We start from the raw sequence: 18,886 nt of genomic DNA, 5'->3' as shown, positions 1-18,886 counted from the left end.
CTGATATTTAAGCCACTCTGGTTGGTCTGACGTGTCCCCAGGGTGTTGCACGCCTTTCCATGGATCTAAATAAAGGGCCTCTGTGGCTCAGACTGGTAAGACAGTCTGTTATTAACACAGCTGCCTGCAATTACTGCAGGTTCTAGTCCCACCAGGCCCAAGGTTGACTCAGCCTTCCATCCTTTATAAGGTAGGTAAAATGAGGACCCAGATTGTTGGGGGCAATAACTTGACTTTGTATATAAATATACAAATAGGATGAAGACTATTGCTAACATGTGTAAGCCGCCCTGAGTCTTCAGAGAAGGGGGGGATATAAATGCAAATTAAAAAAAAAACTGGTTATACATTTTCCTCATATCAAAGCATAGCAACTTGATATCAGTTTCATAAAGCGCTAATGAGGAATCATTATCAAGTACCCTCCGGTTCCAAGTCCATACTCCAGGTTGCAAGGAAAATAATCCATCCCCTCCTTCTAAAGTAGTAGCAACAAAGGTGTCCAGGCAAAGAACACATTGTGACACAAAGCTTCCAGGCTGAAAAAAAACTCAACAATGAACTTGTTTTTCTACTTGGTGGTGCTGTAGGAGTTGTCTTCGCTCCCTGTTCTCATGGCCATGGTATGGAACAGCATTGGGTGGGAAAATCTGAGGGCCGTGCTGGGAAGGATTTGGGGGGGAAGCTATGTAAGGCCCCATTTATGTCGGGAACCTTGTGTGATATTTATATTAATTTATATACAGGTCTTAGAAGCCACTTCAATCAGCTAGCTCTGAGTGGCATGCAGTTCCTCAAAAATGTAATTTTGGATTAAAAAGAGAGATTCAGACAAATTTTAAAAGAACATTCTTTGTTGTACTTTTCTGATGACGTTTTTGATGTTAGCTGTCCATTTTAGATCTTGCGATATGGTAAAATTTGGAAATTTGAAGGTCTCTACTGTTGATACTGTGTTGTCTAATATTGTAAGAGGTGGAAGTATGGAAGGGTTTCTCCTAAAGTCCACCACCATTTCTACGGTTTTGAGTGTGTTCAGTTCCAGATTGTTCCGGTCGCACCACGAGGCTAGATGTTCAACCTCCTGTCTGTATGTGGATTCATCATTGACTCAAATGAGACCAATCACGGCTGTGTCATCTGCGAACTTCAGTAGTTTATTATTACCCCATCCAAGTTCCTAGATAATTTAATTAGTTTGATTTTATACTCCCTTCACAATATATAAATAAAATTAAATAAAGGTTAATTTAGAAGAACAGAAGCCTTCAAACAGGATACGGTTCTTATATCACATTTTAAAGTGACATGGCTTTGCAGCTTAAATTATCTACAGTTTGACCCATTTCCACACTTTGTGAAAAAATCTTTAAGTGTGACATTTAAAATGATTAAACCATTTTAATCACTTAATCAGGGAAAATTGACCATAGCAAGAATGTGTTCCAACTGGATTCCTCATGAAAAAAAAAATCTTTTAAATTAACTTCAGTTGAACAATGCCCTCTGGAACAGGGGTCTCCAACCTTGGTCCCTTTAAGACTTGTGGACTTCAATTCCCAGAGTTCCTCAGCCAGCTTTGCTTTGCTATGTGAATAATCAAATATTTGTTTAGCTTTGTTATGTGAATAATCAAATATTTAATCCTTTTAGGGTAATTTCCTTTAATAATCCCCAGAAGTTCAGGTTCAATTTTATATTACAGTGTGTGATTTCTTTTAGCCATTTTTGTATTTTAATCCAAATTTTTTTTGACTTCTGGGCAAAGCCACCATACATGGAAGTAGGTACCTTGTAATTGTTTGCATTTCCAGCAATTAGGTTTTAGGTTAGGATACATTTTTGCGAGTCTTATTGGGGCTAAATGCCACCGATAGAACAATTTATACTGGTTTTCTTTATATGCGGCAGGTTTGTTAATGTATAGTTTTTCTCCCAAATTTTTTCCCAATCTTCTAACTCAATGTTGTGCCCAATATATGTCTATAAAAATATGAAGGTGAATGTTTCTTATTGCTGGTGTTCCATATGAAGGCGTGCCACCCCATCTGAAGATCGTGTCCTTCCAGTGTTAAAATTCTCCTATTCTTTAAATTAATCCATTCCCTAACCCAAACCAAATTTGCTGCTTTGTAATAGGTTTCCCACACAGGGAGTCCAAAGCCACCTCTGCTTCTTCTCTCTTGAAGTGAAGTTAATTTTATCCTCGCCATTTTTCCTGCCCATACGAACTTCATAAACATTTTGTTTAATTCTTTAAAGAAAGTCTTATCTAATTTTATAGGAATCGTTTGGACTAAATAAAGCAATTTTGGCAAAATATTCATTTTAATTGCTGCAATTTTCCCTAATAGTGACAACCCTGTCAATTGTTCATCACTACCATCCCAATTCCATGTAAGCTGCCTTTAAGATGTTACACTGCAATAGAAATGCTTCTTGTTACTGTGTCCTATTAATGTATTTATTTATTTGATTTTTATCCCTGCCTTTATGATTTTATAAGTAACACAAGATGGCGAACATATCTAATCTTGCTTCCTCCTCCTATTTTCCCCACAGTAACCACTGTGAGGTAGGTTGGGCTAAGAGAGAGCGATTGCCCCAAGGTCACCCAGACGGCTTTCTTGTCTAAGATGGAACTACAATTCACAAACTCCTGGTGATGGGCTTGAGGCCTTAATCACTAGACCAAGCTGGCTCTATTTCCTGCAGATAGGAGGGCATCACATATCAGATTGGAGATAAGCAATCGCGGAGTTTCTGAGATCCACTTTTAATGTTCCAGAAGAGTTCAGGGAACACCAGAGGTGGGTGGGTGTGATGCAAACAGCAAAGCCGTAATTCAGCTACCACTAATTCAGTAGTGAGGCCTTTAAAATTTATTCAAAGGTGAACATCTTTATTTTCATATGCATTTTGCCTCAAGGTGGCACAAGACTGCCAACCAATTTTTACCCATCTTGATCCGCAAAGCTTCATCCACAAAGGATGCCACAATGGGCTCAGGAATCATATCGGCCCTGAGGCAGGGGTGAAATCTAAAAATTTTTCCTACTGGATCTGTGGGCGTGGCTTAATTGGTGGGTGTGGCTTGGTGTTCAGATTACTGGGTGGGCGTGGCCAATAACAATAAATAATAAAAATAATAAATAAGGTATACAAAACAATAAGAGGTACCATAAACCAACTTTCACACTTTACACACACACAATACAACACAACTGACTCACACACAATGTAAAAGCAGCTGCACTTCACCCAAAATGCCCCCTGCAACAAGCAGGAACCTCACACTTTCACACTTTACACACACACAACACAACTGACTCACACACACGCACACACGCACACACACAATGCCACATACAGCTTTGTGAGATTTTGTGTGTTTGTGTAGTTAGAGTGAAACACTACAGAAACACACCAAATCTCAGAAAGCTGCACAAATATTTTATTATTTTTATTTATTTTTTTAGATCAGGGGGTCTCCAACCTTAGTAACTTAGTTTGTGGACTTCAACTCCCAGAGTTCCTCATTCAGCAAGGCAGGAAGTCAAAGCAAACTGTAATCAGTAGCTGAAGAAAAGTATGCCTTTGCCAGCAAAAGGAGCAGTAATTATAGGTAAGTGAGAAGGGGGAATTGGCTGGGCATGGGTGGGGGCTCTTGTAAGTGGGGGCTGTTAAAAAGTGAGTTTAAAAGCCTGTGAGGATCAGGAAACTCCTCTGGGATTGCCAGAGGAGGCTTTTAAAACCTCTTTTTTTTCCCCCCTTCAGCTGAAGAGGGTTTTTAAAAAAAAACTTTTAAAGGGTTTTGATGATCTTTGCTCAGCCCCATGATCATCAGAGGTTTTTTTTTTACTTTTAAAGTCATGTTTTCGGCTGAAGAAAACCTTTTAAAAGTAAAAAAAATGGTGCTGCTCAGCAGAGGCGGGGGGGCAGGGTCAGGGATTTTTGTTACCGGTCCTCCGTACCAGCAGCTGCCATCGCTACCGGATCGCGCGAGCTGGTCCGAACCGGGAGCATTTCACCCCTGCCCTGAGGCTATAAACAGTCCACTGCAAAATACTAATATTGGCAGCCAGTAATTGGAGCTGAGAATTTCTAGGAGTCCTCCATAGTGAGCTTTCTCATTCTGTGGGGCAGTGGTGAAATGCAGCCCGTTCTATCCGGCTCGGGTGAACTGGTAGTGGCGGCAGAAGGCTCCGCCCACCCACTTGGATGTCATCACGTCCCGTTTTCGATGCCCTGCGCATGCACAGAAGGTCCTGCGCATGCACAGAGGTGTCATGCATGAGCGAAGTCCGCACGCACACACGCGTGCTCCCATTTGTGAACCGGTATTTATTTATTTATTTATTTATTTATTAATCATATTTGTATACTGCTCTATCTCCCGAAGGACTCAGGGCAGTTCACAGGCAAGTAAAAACATATAAATACAAATTAAAATAACAATTAAAAAACTTATTCTAAAAGCCGAATTATTAAAAAACAGTATAAATACTAAAACCCATTAAAAACCAATATAAATTTAAAATCTAGTCCAGTCCTGCGCAGATGAATAAATGTGTTTTAAGCTCGCGATGGAAAGTTCGAAGGTCCGGAAGTTGACGGAGTCCTGGGGGAAGTTCGTTCCAGAAGGTGGGAGCCCCCACAGAGAAGGCCCTTCCCCTGGGTGTTGCCAGACGACACTGCCTAGCTGACGGCACCCTGAGGAGTCCCTCTCTGTGAGAGCGCACGGGTCGGTGAGAGGTATTCGGTAGCAGTAGGCGGTCCCGTAAGTAACTCGGCCCTATGCCATGGAGCGCTTTAAAGGTGGTTACCAAAACCTTGAAACGCACCTGGAAGGCCACAGGTAGCCAGTGCAGTCTGCGCAGGATAGGTGTCACACGGGAGCCACGAGGGGCTCCCTCTATCACCCGCGCAGCCGCATTCTGGACCAACTGCAGTCTCCGGGTGCCCTTCAAGGGGAGCCCCATGTAGAGAGCATTGCAGTAATCCAGGCGAGATGTCACGAGGGCGTGAGTGACCGTGCATAGGGCATCCCGGTCTAGAAAGGGGCGCAACTGGCGCACCAGGCGGACCTGGTGGAAAGCTCTCCTGGAGACGGCCGTCAAATGATCTTCCAAAGACAGCCGTTCATCCAGGAGGACGCCCAAGTTGCGCACCCTCTCCATCGGGGCCAATGACTCGCCCCCAACAGTCAGCCGTGGACTCAGCTGACTGTACCGGGATGCCGGCACCCACAGCCACTAGCGAAGGTAAGTGGATTTCATCCTTGCTGTGGGGTATCTGGGACTCTGGAATCTTATTTTTTTAAATCAGATTTATCAGTTACTTAATCTTAATTGGAGAAAAATCAACAGAATCAGAAAAGCAATTGGCAATTCAATCTGTGCTACGGTATCTTTCTTCTCCCGTTCAAAGTGAGACCTGCACTCTGTACGTGAACCACGGTGGTTGATCTGTTCTTACATTACAGCAGGATGTCAAACTTGCGGCATCATGTTGCTGTCAAATGACGTATCACAACTTTTTCCACAGAGCAGGGGGTGGGCATGGCCTGGGCGTGATGCATCCGGGCCGTGGGCCGCCAGTAGGACACCCCTGCATTACAGCATCCAGCACAAAGCTCTTGGTCAAATTTAGGGCTATCACAACTGGGCTGCAAATCTCCAGGGAGCCATTAGATGGCAGCCATGGGATACAAACCCACTTTGTTGCCATCTACTGGTCATACATATCTTTGCAGGCTGGATTTGGAAGCCCTCAATTATTGCAAAGTCCACAAAAGAGGGTGTGAAGGAGGAATCAGACTGTAAGGGTAATTCAAATCTTTCTTGTATCAACTCTGGCAGGCCTTGTGAAAGAAACAACCGATGGCTCAACTGCTTTGCAACCCTGGCTGCTGGGATTAACCGCTGTTATGGTCTTCTTGTTTGTGATGTTCATGGAAAGCATTGACCACCAGCTTGCAACTCTACCATTAGCACCCTAGCCTTGTCTTTCCAGAAGATGGATGAACCATGGCAAAAACTACCTTCGCATGTCCATTTGCTCTCCTGTGTAGGTAGTGGAGACATGTCAGCTGGCTGTGAAGAGGCTGGAATGGTTTCAAGAGCACAAGGCAAACTCTGGTGTCAACCCTTACTCCTCTGTGGATCCAGCACCTCCCGCTGAGGAGAAGAATGCGGGGAAGCTGAGGCTCACCCTTCTGGATTAGTCACAATCACTCTTTGAGCGCTATCAAGCTATGTTTGCCTTAAGGAACATTGGAGGAGAAGCTGCTGTTCTGGTACTTGCTGATGGTAAGCAGCTGACTTTCTAAGTCTGACTGAAGAATCTGGGTCAGAAAATTTTCCGGGGGGGTGATTTTTTTCTGAAGGGATGAAGCATAGAATCCATTTTCCAGAATGCATCCTAAATAAATCAAATGCTGAATACACCCAATTACACTGGGCCATTTCTGAAATTGTTACTTTAGTTGGAGATTCCACTTTAGGGCAGTGCATCCCAAACCTGGGTGAATTACCTAAAATTGGGTAAAAGTGACTTTTTCTTTGGGTGATGACACATGAACCCACTACCCAATCACAACAGGAATATTTAAATTTCTTTAAAGTGATGGTTCTCAACCTTTTCTTCACCATAGAGCCCTTTAAATATCTTTTGTGGCCATAGACCATGGCCACACACTTCCAAAACTTAATTCAAGATTTAAATCATAACATTTCATCAAGCTGTCGTAGACTCCGTGTGACAACATTGTGGCCCCCAGGGGCCTGCAGATCACATTGCCTTAAAAGTGTTTTTAAATGTGTTCGGTAAAAAGGACTGTCTGATAAGTGGTTTTGGCTAAAGAAGGAAAAATTTAAAAACCACTTTCTTAGGGCATTTCTTCGTTAGTGCCTAAGATCAACTTCTAGAGTCAATGGTGCAATATACTGTAATATCAAAATAACAGTATTTATTTATTTATTTATTAATTAAACTTTTATACCGCCCTTCTCCCGAAAAACTCAGGGTGGTGTACAGCCTTCATTTAAAACAGTTAATATACATATTAAAATAACAATTAAAAAGCTTATTCAATAAAAAGCCGAAATTAAAACCGTCCAATTGACCATATAAAATACCCAGTAAAATTACCATTAAAAATTAAAAATTTAAAATTTAGAATTTAAAAATCAGGCCAGTCCCGCTTGTATAAATAAATAAGTTTTCAGTTCCCGGCAAAAGGTCCGAAGGTCAGGCAATTGGCGTAAACCGGGGGGAAGTTCATTCCAGACGGTAGGTGCTCCCACAGAGAAGGACCTTCCCCTGGGGGCCGCCAGCCGACACTGCTTGGCGGACGGCACCCTGAGAAGACCCTCTCTGTGAGAGCGTACGGGTCGGTGGGAGGCATGTGGAAACAGCAGGCGGTCCCGTAAGTACCCGGGCCCTAAGCCATGGAGCGCTTTGAAGGTGGTAACCAAAACCTTGAAGCGCACAGAAGACCACAGGTAGCCAGTGCAGACTGCGCAGGAGTGGTGTTACCCGGGAGCAACGTGGTGCTCCCTCAATCACCCGCGCAGCTGCATTCTGGACTAACTGAAGTCTCCGAGTACACTTCAGGGGTAGCCCCATGTAGAGAGCATTGCAATAATCCAGTCGAGAAGTGACGAGAGCATGAGTGACCGTGCATAAGGCATCCTGGTCAAGAAAGGGGCACAACTGGCGGACCAGGCGAACCTGGTAAAAAGCTCTCCTGGAGACGCCGTCAGGTGATCTTCAAACGAAGCCGTCCATCCAGGAGAACGCCCAAGTTGCGCATCCTTTCCGTTGGGGCCAGTGACTCGCCCACAACAGTCAGCCGCGGTTGCAGCTGACTGTACCGGGATGCCGGCATCCACAACCACTCCGTCTTGGATGGATTGAGTCTGAGTCTGTTTCTCCCCATCCAGACCCGTACGGCCTCCAAACAATGGGACAGCACTTCGACAGCTTTGCTGGGGTGGCCTGGGGTGGAAAAGTACAGCTGAGTATCATCAGCGTACAGATGATAACTCACCCCAAAGCCACTGATGACCTCGCCCAACGGCTTCATGTAGATGTTGAACAGGAGAGGCGAGAGAATCAACCCCTGCGGCACCCCACAAGTGAGGCGCCTTGCGGCCGATCTCTGCCCCCCTGTCAACACCGTCTGCGACTGGTCGGAGAGGTAGGAGGAGAACCACCGATAAACGGTGCCTCCCACTCCCAACCCCTCCAACCGGCGCAGCAGGATACCATGGTCGATGGCATCAAAAGCCGATGAGAGATCCAACAGGACCAGGGCAGAGGAACAACCCCTATCCCTGGCCCTCCAGAGGTCATCCACCAACGCGACCAAAGCTGTCTCCATGCTATACCCGGGCTGGAAGCCGGACTGGAACGGGTCTAGATAGACAGCTTCCTCCAGGTACTGAGGGAACTGCCGTGCCACCACACTCTCTACAACCTTCGCCACAAAGCGAAGGTTGGAGACTGGATGATAATTACCTAAAATAGCTGGGTCCAGGGAAGGCTTCTTGAGGAGGGGTCTCACCACCGCCTCTTTCAAGGTGGCAGGAAAGACCCCCTCCATCAAAGAAGCATTTATAATACCCCGGAGCCAGCCTCGTGTCACATCCTGAGTGGCCAGCACCAGCCAGGAGGGGCACGGGTCCAGTAAACATGTAGTGGCATGCAGCCTCCCCAGCAACCTGTCCACGTCCTCGGGAGCCATAGAATCAAACCCATCCCAAACAACATCAACAAGACGAGCCTCAGTCATCTCATCCGGATCATCGCAATCTTGGTCCAAGCTATCCCGAAGCTGAGCGATTTTATCGTATAGATAACCGCTAAACTCCTCGGCACGTCCCTGCAAGGGGTCATCCCGTCCCCCCCGGTGAAGGAGGGAACGGGTCACCCGAAACAGGGCGGCCGGGCGGTTATCTGCCGACGCAATGAGGGAGGAGGCCTCGCCACCCTCAGTGCCACTAGGTAGGTCTTTGAAAAAGACCTAACTAGTGTCCGATCAGCTTCGGAGCGGCTGGACCTCCAGGCACTCTCTAGGCGTCTTCTCCGGCGTTTCATCTCTCTCAGCTCCTCAGAGAACCAAGGAGCTAATTGAGATCTGCGCCGGGTCAGAGGCCGCAAAGGCATGACACGGTCCAAAGCCCCAGCCGCGGCCTGTTCCCAGGCCGCCACTAGTTCTTCGGTCATGCCGTGGGTAAGATCCTCAGGGAACGGCCCAAGCTCCGTCTGGAACCTCTCAGGGTCCATCAGGCGCCTGGGACGGAACCAACGCATTGGTTCCGTCTCCCTGCAGTGGTGAGTAGCGGTCTGAAAGTCTAGGCGGAGGAGAAAATGATCTGACCATGACACCGGTATCGTCACTAAATCTCTTACTACCAGATCATTAAACCACTGTCCAGAGATATAAATCAGGTCCAGCGCGGATCCCCCCGTGTGAGTAGGGCCACCCGTTACTTGAATCAGGTCCAAGGCCGTCATGGAAGCCTGGAACTCCTGAACCACTGTTGACGACAAGCCGGCCGATGGCAGGTTGAAATCACCCATGACCAAAAGTCTGGGGATCTCAACAGCCACCCCGGCAAGCACCTCCAGTAGTTCTGGCAGGGCTGTAGTCACGTAGCAAGGAGCCAGGTACGTGATCAACAGACCCATCTGATTCTTATGGCCCCACTTCACAAGAAGGGATTCACACCCGGCTATCTGAGGGACAGTGGTCTCTCTCGGCTCCAGACCCTCTTTCATTACAACCGCCACCCCTCCACCCCTACCCTGGGCCCTCGGTTGATGGAATGCTCGGAAACCTGGAGGGCACAGTTCAACTAGGGGCACCCCCCCTTCTGCGCCCAACCAGGTCTCCGTAATGCCCATAAAGTCCGTGGACTCCCCCTGAATAAGGTCACAAATCAGGGGGGGCCTTGTTAACCACGGACCGGGTATTGAGAATGGCCTTTGTATCTTTCCAAGGATGGCTGGGTGATGTTAGGAAAACACTTTAAATCGTAAGAGGGGAAATGGCCTAAGATAGGGTCCCCAACCTGTAGGCTGCAGCCCACTAGTGGGCCGTGAGGGGTTTGCAACTGGGTCCTGGAAACATCCTCATTTGCATGAGCAGCTGGCGCGTGTGTGCGTGCTCCAATTGCCTGAGTGGCAGGCATGCTATGGTGGAAATGGAGCTGCACACATGCTTGCCGGCCACTTGTGCAAACCATCACCTTCCCCCACCCCCCCACGACTGCAAAGCTGGAAATGGTGGGGAACTCTGGCTTAAGGCTGTGCTAACAGAAGCAGGCAAACCATTTTTATTCTCTTCCTCCTCACCCACTTTATTTGAAATATAAATAATGAATGAGAAATTAATGCTACAAAAATTTGTCATAGTTTGATGTATGGTGGTAATGTAATTTGCAAATTATGACAAATTTCAGGAATTTTTGCAGCTAAATGCAGCCTCCCTTAAAGCACATTTGCTGTGCAGACTGATACTTGTCTGCTCAAATGAATTATTCTTTTTAACTTTTTGTGGCAGGGGACAAGGTACAACTTCTGAAGAAGCTCTGTTTGTTCTATGTAACAAATACCTTAGGCAGCCTGGTGATCTTTCCTGCCGTTATCTGGAGTAAGACCTCAATAGGTTCTAATTCCGAGTAAGCACACAAGGGCTTAGCTATTTGGAAGTGTACATCTTGTTTTTTATTTGGAATCTCACTTCCGTCCAATATCCTCGGAAATCCATCTTGATCCTCTCTCCAGTCCATGGGGGTATTCCCACTCAGCAGACTTGGCTCCCTACAGCCCTTTCTGGTTCTCGGAAAAAGATACTGACTCAGTGACTGAACCTGGTCAAACTTCAAGCCTTCCTCAGTACGTCGTTCATGGCTCAGACACGGGTCTTCAAGTTCAGTGTAATTGGCCCATCACCCTTCTGTGGGAGAGTTAAGAAACAGCAAAGTGAGTTGTATATGTAGGACTTACCTCCTCCTTAGATATATATATTTATTCCTGTGTGACCTTTGGAATTAAAAACGAACAGTGTACCATTGTTTGTTGGCAGAGCATGTTTAGATTTAGTGGGTCTTGGGTTCAGTCTTTGATATCTCCACTGAAGAGGATCCAACCCCAGGTATTGAAATGGAAGTTGTGGGGATCCTTCTTCTGCCTAGAGGTGGATTTGATTTCTGAGGGAGGAAGCACCTCCTCCTTCAAGGAAAGAACATTTCCCAATTTCCCAAATCATTGGTTTTATGCACCCAGGGGCCTGTCTCAAAATGAACACTTGAACAGTTTTCAATGCCTGAGTCGCTGCTATCAGAACAGCCAATCCTGAGATATTGTGGTGGAATCTCGATGCTGGTACGCAGGAGGGAGCCAAGAGGCGGTTCAGTCTTGGGTGCTTGGTTTGCAGCAAAGAGGCCCAGAAGGGATCATCCCTAAAACTTTCACAATATTTACCTGATACAGGTAGTCCTCAACTTACGACTACAATGGAGTCTAAAATATCTGTTGATAAGCGATACATTTGTTGAGTTTTGCCCCATTTTACGACCTCCCCACAGTTGTTAAGTGAATCACTGCAGTTAAGTTAGTAACACGATTGTGAAGTGAATCTGGCTTCCCCATCGACTTTGCTTGTCACAAAAAGTGATCACGTGACCCCGGGAGACTGTAACCGTCATAAATATGAGCCAGTTGCCAAGCAACTGATGAACAATTTTTGATCATGTGACCATGGGGATGCTGCAACATGTGAAAAATGGTCATAAATCGCTTTTTTCAGGGCCATTATAACTTCGAGCAGTCACTCAACAAAAGGCTGCAAATAAATAATTAAAATAACATTAAAAATAATCAAAGCAACAAAGAAACTTCTCTCGGCAATTAAGCCTTCTTGGTTCCTTGGGCCTGACTTTAATCTTGCCAGGCTCAAGCACAGGCTGCAGAACCATCCGATGGCACTCGATGCTGATCTGCCTCTTGGCTCCCTTGGAAACAGCCCTTCCCTCCTGCATTCCAATGTCAGCTACCAAGCAGGTTCTCTTCTCCCCTCTTAGTCCAGGTGACTTCTCTCTTTCCCCAGGCCTCCAGTGTGGCAGTGCCCTCTTCCGCCATGAGATTGCCTATGTGCTGGGCCAGATGCAGCAGGAGGCCAGCATTCCACAGCTGACGGCATCCTTGGAGAATGTGGCAGAGAATCCCATGGTGCGTCACGAGTGCACTGAGGCTTTGGGCTCCATTGCTAAGGAGTCCTGCCTGACCACCCTGGAGGCGTTTGCAAAGGATGAAGAGCGAGTAGTCCGGGAGAGCTGTGAGGTGGCGCTGGACATGTACGATTATGAGAACAGCACTGACTTCCAATAATAATAAATAATAAAAATAATAAAGTATACAAAACTTGGGAGCGCACTGGTCTATCTTCTTTAAAAATAGAGGCACTGGTCTACTAATTGCCTCTTTTTTGGGAGGCACCGGTCTACCTTCTTTAAAAATAGAGGCACCGGTCTACTAACCGTCTACAGCGCTGATCACCTGTAGTGCGGCCCTTTGAAACGCCGTGGCAGTCATTTAAGGCCGTTTGCAGCTATATCATCACCGAGAGCTTCAGGGACAGAGAAGAGGAACAGCTGGGCGTGGGGGGGGGGCAGTGATTTTTGCTACCGGTTCTCTAAACTACCTGCCCCCATCGCTACCAGATCACGCGATCCGGTCCGAACTGGGAGCATTTCACCCTTGCCCTAACATACTAGGAACTAGTTGTTTAAGTGAACTCTACCCTCTCTACATGCAATATCCTGTAGACAGGGAAGTTACAAAGATCAACTACTCTCATAAAAACATAACCAACATTGCTTTTTACAATGTAGTTCTGGGCTCTTACCTATATCCCTGCGATGAGTGCCATGACCTCCTATAGCTAAGGTGATCAATCATTTATATCTCTGGAGATCAGATGTGGTATTAGCAGGTTCTGACCAGTTCTGGAGAACCGGTAGCAGAAATTTTGAGTTGTTTGGAGAACCGGTAAATACCATCTCTGATTGATCTCCGCCCCCATCTATTCTCTGCCTCCCAAGTCCCAGCTAATTGGGAAGAAATGGGCATTTTGCAGTAACCTTCCTCTGGAGCTGGGAGGGAATGGAGATTTTACAGTATCCTTCCTCTGCCACGCCCACCAAGCCACGCCCACAGAACCGGTAGTAAAACATTTTGAATCCCACCACTGATGGAGATTCTCAATCATCCAGGTCATGGTTGTCCCAAAAGTGATTTTTCCAGCTGGACTTTCTTGGGGGGTGGGTGGGATTTCTTGAAAATGCTTTTGCTTCTGCACAGAGAAGTTGTTCAGTGAAGAAGAACTGAACTTCAGTGAAGAACGCCTTCACTGAAGAAGCTTCTTGGATGAAAAGTGAAACGTTTTCAAGGGGAAACCCGCCCCCCCCCAAGTAAAAACCCGTTGCCTTTTGAAAAAGCACATTTGAGATCATTGTTTATAGTGCAAGGGGCTGTTGGTTTAACTCCTGACAGATTATTTAAATTCCACGAAGTAACAGGGGTAACATCCCTACTTTCAAAAGTGTAATGTATCTTTAAATGTTTTGGCGGGAAACAAGCACGTTGCTGATTGGTTGAAGCCGCCGGCTGAACTGTATTTAAAGAGAGGTTTTTCCCAGCCCGGGTTGCTGGGTTCACCATATAGTAAAGAGCTGTTGTCACTATCCTGGTCTCCTGCCTCGTTATTGCCCGAATCTAACACTGGCGACGAAGGTGGGATCTCGAGGCTAAGAGCGCCAGGAAAAGAGCTGAACTCACCAGGAAGACGCGAACCCAGCAAACAAGGGGCGGAAAGTAGCGATGTCCGGCTACACACCGCCAGCGCCATTCGACCCAACTAAGGAGAAATGGGGGTCATACATGGCTCGCTTCGAGTGTTTCCTCGAAGCAAACGAACTTCAGGGAGTTTCCGACAACAGGAAACGAGCCTATTTCCTGAGCCACTGCGGTCCAGAAGTCTTCGACACCGCAGAATCCCTGGCTGAGCCAACGCCGGTACAGTCGGTACCGTGGCAAACTCTGCAGACTCTGCTGAAAGCACATTTTGCATCGATGCCATCCAAGTATGTGCAACGGTTTGAATTCGGGGAGCGCAGACAGCAAGAAGGCGAGTCCATCAGTGCATACATGGCCGCCCTAAGAAAAGCCTCAAAACACTGCGAGTATCGAGACTTGGACGAGGCATTGCTGGAGCAACTCATCCGCGGGGTCAGGGACATCCGTTTGCGGAGGCGGCTACTGTCCAAGAGCAACCTAACGCTAGCAAACGCCTTGGACGAAGCCAGGGCGCACGAGATGTCTACCCAAGCGGCGGAAACTCTACAAAAGCAGGTCACACCAACGGCTGGTGCGAAATCAACCCCGGTCCACAGCGAAGAGGTCCAGGCCGAATCGGACGGTGAGGAGGGAGAAGGAGTTTTCCACACCGGAAGGCCGGAGAAAGACGACCGAGGCGACTGCGCGAGTTGCGGAGGGCAACACCAACGACAACAATGCAGATTTAAAGATGCAACTTGTCGGCGATGCGAAAGGAAGGGGCACCTAGCACAGGTCTGTCGAGCTCCCCAACCTTCCCGCCAAAAATTCAAACCGGCCAATCAGAGCTGGAACGGGCGCCCGCAGTGGTCAGTTTAAAAAGGCGAATTGAATCAAACTGTCGTGAGAGTGGGTCACGCATCAACACGCCTAGAAAAGAAAATCTTCACAAAGATTGAGGGGGTGCCGTGCCGATTGGAGGTGGACACCGGCTCATCGATCACGATCATGTCCTGGGACAACCTCGTGAGAGCCTTACCCGCCATCGCAAAGCACAAACTGCAACCACAAAGACTAAAAGTACAGGACTACCAGGGGAATCGCATCCCTGTTCGAGGGGTAACGTCCGTCCACGTCGAGTATGGACACTACAAGAAAACTCTGCCCATCACCATCGTCGATGGGACCCTGCCAAGCTTGTTGGGACTGGACTGGTTCCGAGCATTGGGCATGGGAGTGACTGGAATCTTCAGAAACGAAGTCGACCTCAAAGACGCACTCACGAAGGAGTTTGGGGACGTTTTCAAAGACTGCCTGGGCAAGTACAAGGGGACCCCTATATCCTTTAACTTAGACCCCCAAGTTGCCCCTATCCGTCTAAAGGCTAGGAGGGTCCCGTTCGCCCTAAAGCCCAGGATTGACCGGGAACTGGACAAACTAGTAAACCAGGAATTCTAGTGCCAGTTGACCATGCTAAGTGGGAGACCCTATAGTCACCCCAGTCAAACCGGACGGATCGGTCCGGTTGCGCTGACTACAAGGCAACGCTTAACAAAGCGTTGCAAAGAGTGCTTACCCGTTCGGTGGTACAGCACTTACTGCACTCAATGGGGCAAGGGCAAGTTTTGCCAAGCTAGATCTGGCCCAAGCCTATCAACAGCTGCCCGTAGATAGCAACACAGCGAGCGCAGACAATTGTGACTCACAGAGGGCTTTTAAGTGTACCCGATTACAGTTTGGGGTTAGTGTGGCTCCAGGGTTATTCAGAACCTGATGGAGCGGCTATTGCAGGGCCTCCCAGGGTGGTACCATACTTTGACGATGTACTGGTATCCGCTGAAAATCTAGAGGAATTAGGGGTAAGGCTGCGAAAAGTTTTGGGCATTTTCCGGTCTGCGGTCTCACAGTTAAACTAAGCAAATGCCAGATCGGGGTTGAGTCTGTGGAATTCCTGGGCTACGGATAGACAGGAAGGATTCACCCACTGAGAGCAAGGTACGGGCCATCGCAAAGCACAAACTGCAACCACAAAGACTAAAGTACAGGACTACCAGGGAATCGCATCCCTGTTCGAGGGGTAACGTCCGTCCACGTCGAGTATGGACACTACAAGAAAACTCTGCCCATCACCATCGTCGATGGGACCCTGCCAAGCTTGTTGGGACTGGACTGGTTCCGAGCATTGGGCATGGGAGTGACTGGAATCTTCAGAAACGAAGTCGACCTCAAAGACGCACTCACGAAGGAGTTTGGGGACGTTTTCAAAGACTGCCTGGGCAAGTACAAGGGGACCCCTATATCCTTTAACTTAGACCCCCAAGTTGCCCCTATCCGTCTAAAGGCTAGGAGGGTCCCGTTCGCCCTAAAGCCCAGGATTGACCGGGAACTGGACAAACTAGTAAATCAGGGAATTCTAGTGCCAGTTGACCATGCTAAGTGGGAGACCCCTATAGTCACCCCAGTCAAACCGGACGGATCGGTCCGGATTTGCGCTGACTACAAGGCAACGCTTAACAAAGCGTTGCAAAAGAGTGCTTACCCCGTTCCGGTGGTACAGCACTTACTGCACTCAATGGGGCAAGGGCAAGTTTTTGCCAAGCTAGATCTGGCCCAAGCCTATCAACAGCTGCCCGTAGATAGCAACACAGCCGAAGCGCAGACAATTGTGACTCACAGAGGGGCGTTTAAGTGTACCCGATTACAGTTTGGGGTCAGTGTAGCTCCAGGGTTATTCCAGAACCTGATGGAGCGGCTATTGCAGGGCCTCCCAGGGGTGGTACCATACTTTGACGATGTACTGGTATCCGCTGAAAATCTAGAGGAATTAGGGGTAAGGCTGCGAAAAGTTTTGGGCATTTTCCGGTCTGCCGGTCTCACGGTTAAACTAAGCAAATGCCAGATCGGGGTTGAGTCTGTGGAATTCCTGGGCTACCGGATAGACAGGGAAGGATTCACCCACTGAGAGCAAGGTACGGGCCATCAGGAAGGCCCCGGTTCCAAAAACCAAAACAGAGTTACAGGCATTCTTAGGTCTGGTCAACTTCTACGCAGTATTCTTAAAGAATAAGGCAACAGTAGCCGAGCCGCTGCATAAATTACTTGCAAAGTCGGCTGCATGGTCTTGGGGAAAGGCGGAAGCTAGGGCATTCGAAGGGGTAAAGAATCTCCTAACGAGTGATAGCCTCCTTATCCAATACAATGGCACGCTGCCATTAGTGTTAAGCTGCGATGCATCTCCCTATGGGGTGGGGGCTGTGCTCAGCCACCGGTTACCAAATGGCACAGAAGCCCCTATTGCATACTATTCCCGAACCATGTCATCAACTGAAAGGAATTATAGCCAGCTTGATAAGGAAGCCTTGGCTATAGTCTCAGGAGTAAAGAAATTCCATGAGTATGTATTTGGTCGTGATTTTGAAATCATCACGGACCATAGACCTTTGCTAGGTCTGCTGGCAGGCGACCGCCCAACGCCCGTGGCACTTTCGCCAAGACTGACCCGATGGACTATCTTCCTGGCAGCGTATTCTTACAAATTGTTACACCGGCCAGGAAAGGAATTAGGGCATGCAGACGCACTGAGCAGATGCCCGTTACCAGAGACTATTGAAGACCCCACTCCGGGGATACCAGTTCTGCTAATTGACTCTTTGGACTCTGGCCCAGTCACATCCAAAGAGGTGGCTCGGGCTTCGTATAAGGACATTACAATACGAACTGTAATTGGTTGGGTACAAAGAGGGTGGCCCGCTGCGCCGGGCGAGCGTTTTAAAGAGTTTGTAAAAAAACGGGGGGAACTTTCGGCTCAAGGGGGGTGCTTGCTATGGGGGGATCGAGTGGTGATCCCAGAGAAATTGAGAAAAAAGGTATTGGATCTCCTTCACGAAGGTCACCCAGGGATCGTGAGGATGAAGGGTCTAGCGAGAAGCTATGTGTGGTGGCCCTTAATGGACTCAGAAATTGCTGAGAGGGTAGGGAAATGCCAGGCCTGCCAGGAGTCCAGACCGCTACCCCCAACGGCCCCGATTCGGGAATGGGAGAAACCCCAAGGGCCCTGGTCTAGGATCCACATCGATTTTGCCGGCCCCTTCCACGGCCAAACCTTTCTGGTGGTAGTCGATGCCTACTCCAAATGGCTGGAAATCATTCTCATGAGATCCACGACAGCCGAGGCTGTGATCTCAGTCCTACGGCACCTATTTGTAACCCATGGGTTGCCCGACACGTTAGTCTCCGATAACGGCCCGCAATTCACGGCAACCCAGTTTGAGGGGTACTTGGCAGAAGAGGGCATCCGGCATGTCCTCTCGGCGCCTTTCCACCCTGCGACGAATGGCCTTGCAGAACGTTCCGTTCGGAGCGCAAAAGAAGCATTGTCCAGGATCAGGCCAGGCGACTGGCAAACAAAAATCGATACCTTCCTGGCCGTTCAACACAGAACCCCCTGTGTCACAACTGGCAGAAGCCCAGCAGAGTTATTAATGGGTTGGAAGCTCAGGTGCCCACTAGACCGCTTAAACCCGAACTACACACCAGACGGTTACAAGGGGGCACTCGGGAAAACAAGAGGAATGGCAATAGGCGACCTAGTGTGGGCACACAACTATAGCGAAGGCCCGACCTGGTTAGCAGGAAAAATCCTAGAAATAACAGGTCCCAAATCATATTTAGTGGAGATAAAGGATGGCCGGGTATGGAAGCATCACATAGACCAAATAAGAAAACGCATAACCGAACAATCCGAATTAGACGAAACAGGCCCTGACTATACAATGTTTGAATCCACAGCTAACTCAAACCCGGGGCAAACGCGGGACTTATCTGGATTCCAGGAGGTCCAGCGACGCCAACAGGTTCCGTCAAAAAACAGCAGGGACGACTCTGCAAATAATCCAGGGCCGGATGGCCTAGAGGAGGAGCTGAGAGGAACAGACAGTCCCTCCGGTCAGCTCGACTCACTCCCAGAGAATGAATTGCGCAGGTCCGAAAGAGTCAGGAGACGCCCAGTCTACTTGCGTGACTACGTTGAAAAATAATATGT

The 18,886-nt window shown here is 48.0% G+C and overlaps 1 pseudogene; it reads left to right on the top strand.

Moving 5' to 3' along the window:
• The first annotated feature begins 5,575 nt into the window (after positions 1 to 5,575).
• Positions 5,576 to 12,399, top strand: LOC131188055 (deoxyhypusine hydroxylase-like; annotated as a pseudogene).
• The last annotated feature ends 6,487 nt before the right edge of the window (positions 12,400 to 18,886 follow it).

The sequence above is a fragment of the Ahaetulla prasina genome, chromosome 1 (assembly GCF_028640845.1).
Source record: "Ahaetulla prasina isolate Xishuangbanna chromosome 1, ASM2864084v1, whole genome shotgun sequence".
NCBI lineage: Eukaryota > Metazoa > Chordata > Lepidosauria > Squamata > Colubridae > Ahaetulla > Ahaetulla prasina.
This window is presented reverse-complemented; position numbering and strand designations above follow the sequence as displayed.